The sequence below is a fragment of the Engystomops pustulosus genome, chromosome 4 (genome assembly GCF_040894005.1).
Source record: "Engystomops pustulosus chromosome 4, aEngPut4.maternal, whole genome shotgun sequence".
In the NCBI taxonomy this organism is placed as follows: Eukaryota; Metazoa; Chordata; class Amphibia; order Anura; family Leptodactylidae; genus Engystomops; species Engystomops pustulosus.
This window is the reverse complement of record NC_092414.1, coordinates 113793987-113800885: the sequence shown is the minus strand read 5'-3', so window position 1 is coordinate 113800885 and position 6899 is coordinate 113793987.

Sequence of the window (6899 nt, the reverse complement as noted above, 5' to 3'; positions counted from 1 at the left end):
TATTCTTCTCTGTATACAATCTGTACTTTATATGCTATCGCTGTGACCCAGATTGTCTACCTATCGTTCTGTTATTTGTTTGTCTTGTTACGTGTCCACACTTCAGAGCAGGAATGAACTGTCTTTGTGGTTGTTCTTTATCGCTTAGGATACACAGAGGCAAGAAGGCAGGGCTTTTGGGGGGCTGGAGTTCTAGGGTTCACTGTTCTATCTGTTGTCCCTGAGTCCTTCTGCCAGATACACCTTAATCTCTAATAAGCAGGAACCTCACTCGTATGTTTTTACTCTGTAATATCTTATTTTATTTGTGTGTGAAACCCCCAATATGTAAAGTGCTACGGAATATGATGATTCTATATAAATAAAAATTATTATTTGTGAGGGCTTTGTGTTGGCCGCAGATTTGTGAAGTTCCAAAAAGTAGCAAATCTAGACTCAAATTCTATCCAGTTCCCTCCTAGCATAGCAAATAAATTTGCTACTTTTTTGCAACTTTTCATCATAAAGTCCCAGATTCAATGCAGACATTAAACTAAACCAAAATGATAAAGCTGACATATAAGAAGCTCTTATGACAGACTTAAAAGATTGTCTAATGATGAATCCCTCTTCCATGGTTCCTATCCTTATAGAGTCTTAAATAGATAAATATGTAACAAATAAAACATATGCCACAGTTTTGAAAAGCAGACCAATACCAGGATTGTGTGTGCACATTGAAATATAGATTAAACATTGTTGTAGACAATGCTTCTACCATTGTATCTTTTGCTCATATACCGCATGCACTTAGTTTCTGTGGAGCTATTCAGATATACATCTGCAGAGAAAGAATCTGCAGTTGAAGTCACCGTGCCCCAATGAATGCGCTTGTACTTTAGCTGTCATTTAAAAATAAACCATGATGGACTACTGCCTTAGGTTACGTCTACATTGTGTCTTCTAGCCTATTAAATTAAGATAAAAGGCAAAGGCAAACAGGTTAGTTTTACATATCAAAAAAAGAAACTAACAGGAAAAATGCATTCCTGCTTCTGACAGACTGTTATGTTGTGATTTATCTGGAACAGAAAGCACTGAGCTTCAGCTTCCCCCAAAGGACTATATCACAGTAGTCACTGAATCATCGTCAGCCTCAGCTTATTAATCAAGCATGAGCTTAAAAACCACTGGAGTGTTTAGAAAGTATGCTGGACGGTTAAGATTAAAGGAGCGTATCAAAGCTAAGTATTTGGACAGTGACGCAGGCTAACATCTTACTGGATGTGACCCCCACCAACCACAAGTGAAAAACTTGTCATTCTCTTTCAATAACACGCTGCTACGTCATGCAATTCCTGCTATTTTCAACACAGTTTGCAGTTGACAGGAAGGGGCTGTTTAGTGCGCCGCTTCTGTAACACATTGTTACACTTTGCATGTCTTGCTACATACTTGTGATGTTCCAACTGACAGGTGCATGTCCTAATAAGATCTACCGGGGAAGAAATTAGTCCACAAGAGAGCCTCAAGCAATTGAAGCATCTGGCAGGAGGAAAAAAACTACTTCTTGTACTTTATATTCTGTCAAATGTAATTAGACTTGCCAGAAGTCATTGCTATCAGCATTTTGTGAAATAAGTTTCTCTGATCCTCTCTATCTTAGAAAAGTCAAAACTAATACAGTACATCATAAGAAACATCATTACTAAACATATTTAAATTTTGCTAAACTGTTTGCTGCCCAGTTCGTTAATATGTAATTTTAGAGATGTCACTATCAGTTAGCAGTCAAATGGCTCTTATCACCTTGGCGTAAAATGTCACATTTTGTTCCACATATTTTCAGCCCCAATACACTTTTATAAATTATTATGCCACAAAAGACTGATAAATGTCAATCTATACTTGTGACCTGCAGTTGGAAAATTTTCAATTTGAGATAGTATTTATGGGCAATAATATCTATATTTCTTGATGTACCTGTAAAACAAAAAATAGGCAACACTCCAGCCAATGTGAAAACTCATCGTTTTATTCACCAATATACCGATTTTTCAGTTGAGTCAAGCCTGTATTGTTCAACGGAAACGTTGGTATATTTTGAAACAAACCTACCAGTTTTCCCTTTTTAAAGTTAGCATGCTACCTATTTTTTTTTATTACAAATGGATCTTATGGATTGTGTCCTGCAATAGAACACATCGGACCGCAATTATTAAAGGGAACCTACCACCACAAATCTACCTATAAAGGTAGATCGGGTGGTAGGTGGATCAATGGGACGTGAGGATAGCCCTTTTAAGGGCTAATCCTCACGTCCCCGCACTTTTTTAGTAACTTTTATTAGACTTTTATGCAAATTTTATTATGCGGCTACTGGGGCGTGGAGTGGCCGCACCTGAGGTTACATGGCGCGGCTACTCCACGCCCCGGTAGCCTCTTTTCTCCTCCTACACACCATCTTCGGCGCGCAGCTGCTCGTAGCTGCGTGCCCTCGTCCGACGATCCTGCAGTCTGCGCAAGCGCAGAACAGCATGCCCGCGCCTGCGCGGTCACTGCTCCGAAGCCAGGGCTGCACAGGCGCGGGCCTGCTGTTCTGCGCATGCACAGACTGCAAGATCGTCGGACGAGGGCGCGCAGCTATGAGCAGCTGAAGATGGTGAGTAGGAGGAGAAAAGAGGCTACCGGGGCGTGGAGTAGCCGCACCATGTAACCTCAGGTGCGGCCACTCCACACCCCAGTAGCCGCATAATAAATTTTGCATAAAAGTCTAATAAAAGTTACTAAAAAAGTGCGGGGACGTGAGGATTAACCCTTGAAAGGGCTATCCTCACATCCCATTGATCCACCTACCACCCGATCTACCTTTATAGGTAGATCTATCGTGGTAGGTTCCCTTTAAAGTGTTTGCGCCAGATTTCTGTCTGCCTTTGCATGGAAAAGAATGTGCAAAATGCTTGAACATGTATTTATAAAGTGTCTGCACCAGTATTGTCTCCCAGGCTGTACTGTGTCCGAAAGGACGGAAATAAGTCTACCTAAAGGGATGTGTTACTGCTTAGTCAGAGTACACCAAAAAAATGGTGCACACATCACAGGCAAACTGCACATTAGTGCACATAGTTTTGATAAATGAGGGCCATTATTTTGAGTGCTGTGCTGTTTTGGTTCCATTTTTTTATTTCTTGCTGGTTACAGAGTATGCCTTACTCTACTCTCCTGGATGCTGCATTTTGTTAAACTGCACCTATAAGTAAACATTGCAGGGTCAGAGCACACTACACTATGTTTACACCTATGGGTGCATAAAACATGTAAATACTAAATGCTAAAATATTTCTTATGAAGATTTTTTGCTAATTTGATTGATTTTGAAGGAAAAAGAAATTAGCTTTATACACTATGGGCCTGAAATATTTACCCCCCTAACGCTCTGCGCCGTAGCTCTACGGTGCAGAGGTACAGGGAATGTATGAAGAGGGCTCACGGGCTGAGTCCTCTTCATACAAAGGTGGGGGTTTTTGCATTTTGCAGAAAACCCCCACCGCTAATAACCGCGGTCGGTGCTTGCACCGATCGCGGCTATTAACCCTGTCATTGCTGCTGGCAAAGTCGCCGGCGGCGTTTAAAAGACGGCGGCGCGGGTCTTCTTTTGACACAAGGCTACATGGCTTCTGGAGATTCGTTACAATGAGCCAGTGGCTCATTGTAATGAATGACCTGCAAAAATGCCATATATTGCAATACAGAAGTATTGCAGTATATGGTAGGAGCGAGGTTAATGTACCCTAGATGGTCTAAGAAATAGTGGAAAAAAAAGAAAAAAAAGTTTAAAAAATAAAAAAAATTAATAAAATATTAAAAATTCAAATCACCCCCCTTTCCCTAGAACTGATATAAAACATAATAAACAGTAAAAATCACAAACATATTAGGTATCGCCGCGTCCAAAAATGCCCGATCTATCAAAATATAAAAACGGTTATGGCCGGCGGTGACCTCCGAGGCGGGAAATGGCGCCCAAATGTCCGAAATGCGACTTTTACACCTTTTTACATCACATAAAAAATAAAATAAAAAATTATCAAAATGTCGCACAGACCTCAAAATGGTAGCAATGAAAACATTGCCTCATTTCGCAAAAAATGACACCTCACACATCTCCGTGCACCAAAGTATGAAAAAGTTATTAGCGTCAGAATATGGCAAAAAAAAATTTTCTTTTTTATACACATTCGTTTAATTTTTGAAAATGTATTATAACACAATAAAACCTATATAAATTTGGTATCACCGCAATCGCACCAAACCAAAGAATAAAGCTGAGGTGTTATTTTGAGTGCACAGTCAAAATTGAAAAAAACTGAGCCCACAAGAACGTGCGTTTTTTTTTTAATTTTTCCACATTTGGAATTTTTTTTCAGCTTCGCAGTACACGGCATGTTAAAATAAATAACATTATGGGAAAGTAAAATTTGTTACGCACAAAATAAGCCCTCACACAGGTCTGTACACGTAAAAATGAAAATGTTATGGATTTTTTAAGTTGGAGAGCGAGAAATTAGCAGAAAAACCCTGTGTCCTTAAGGGGTTAAACTGGCTGTCTGTCTAACATTGTACATAAAAGGAGATTGAATCGCCTGCACATGTATTTATAAAGTGTCCAACAAGACAGCAAAATGTGCACCAAAAGGGGCATGATGGTGCTTACTCAGAGTTTGCAACACATTTATTGCAGCGACTAGACAAAATAGTGTTGCACACTGTATATTAATAGTGCACCAAAAAAAGGTGCACACTTACCAAGCAGTGCAGGGTGCACCAGATTATTGAAGACCGTGTGTGCGTTTTCAATTATCTGGTGAACCCTGCACATTCATAAGGCAAACTGTACTTAGTGCTGTTTTCATCACTTTTGATAAATCTGGGCCGGTATCTTTAAGTTCTGAGAATAACATGAGTTTTATATTGTAAAGGATAGACAAGGGAATACCTGGGAAAGGCTTAGTAAATTGTGGTAAAGCGGAATTCACATAATTTCAAAGTTGCTTGTACAGGGAGTACCTAGACAGTGGTAAACACATAAGAATTGCCACATGATTGAACCTAATATTTAAATGATATAAAGTGAAGCCTGGCAATGTTCTTTTTTTCATACTTCAGCATCCAGAGGTGCAGTGTGTGAAGTTCAATTTTTCATTGAAATCATTTTGGGAACTGTATGACCTTATGGACTTTCTGGACAATTGGATATATTTTTCCATTATGGCATTTACTATATGGGATAATCATTTTTATATTTTGAAAGATCAGACAGTTTGTGATGTGAGGTTTAAATATATGTTTATTTATTTTTTTATTTATACGTGCATTTTTGGAAACAGGTAATTATTTGCATTTTTACTTCTTTTATTCTTATACAAATATGTTTTAAAATTTTTAACATAAATTTTTATTGGGTTTTTTAAACAGAATAATACAAAACAGGGAGTTAATAATCCCGGTGAACCTCTGAGGAAACCAGATTGCATCTGTGATAATAACAATGCAGTAATACAAATCTCGAGTAGAAATGGTGGAAAGGAAAAGGAGGAAAAAAGGAGGACAGGAAGACAGGAGTAATGGGAATGGGAAGGGAAGGAGAAGAGTGTACATATCAGAAGAGGGGGTAACAGTTTTACAGTGTTTTTATTTTTACTTTATTTATTATTTTTTGGTTTTCATTATTTATTCTTATATATATTTACTTAATTTTTAATTTACAATTAAAATGTTTTACAATTTTTGATTGATTGCTCATGTACTTCACTGCAATTCAACTGTATTGTTAATATATGATTTTACTATGACAGCTTGGCTAAGATGGCTGTAATAGAAATCGCTGAGTGACAGGCTTGGGAATCTCTGAGAATATCTTGGCTGTCATGATCAGCCTCTACTATTTATATACTATCATTGGATGTGACTGCAGCACCTAATAGATTAATTGCTGTGATAAAGGGCAGGCTAGGCCGTCCTTTATGCAGAGGACTCATCCTGCGAAACCTCTCCAAACATCCTTATTGGCACCATGACGTACAGTGATGCCATGTTTCTTAAAGGGGTTAAAATGTGAACTGAGGTGAATAAGCTGTTTTTGTATATAACTTAAATACATCTGCATATGAGCTGACTTGTATTCCATGATTATTTATCTGCATGTCCTATGTGGAAGTCTTAATATATAAAGATAGAGCAAGGATGACAAAAGCCATAAAATGCAATGATCCTGTGGAGATGTTCAGACAAATGAGTCTTGGTGCTAGAGACCTCAGGGAACAGAGCTTGCAACAACTTTACCACACTTATGAGCACCCTACGGAAATAACTTCTTGACCTTACAAGCTTTAATAGCCAAAAACTGTCAAACATAGCATGGAATATTATGACACCATGAAGCATATAAAGATGTATGCTGCTTCCAGACATAGGAAAGCCAATTACAATGACAAAACAAAACACTCTGTTAACACAATTGATCCATCCAACTACATCTCTAAGTGAAAGGCCCTATAAGGTATACAAATTTTCCATTATATATAGCTTAGGCTGGAACAGAAGACAAATTAAGAACAAAGATCTATAAAACCAAATAAATGTCACAAAACAAGTTGAGATAGTTGTATGACATCTGTTTTCCTTTTGTGCAGACATTTTAAGGTGTGCTATGTTTTTTTTATTACTGTAGCACTGTTGCAGGTTTCACCTCACTAATTATTAGTATAACTTTGTATAGCTACGGCATATATATTTTTTTTAGTTTTACTATGAAGAAATGTTGAGGTTTAAGTTTAAAGTGCAATGGTATCTTCAGGAGGCAGCCACAAATATCAGAACCATAATGCTCATTTAGTCATCTATCACAAACTCCCCCTCCC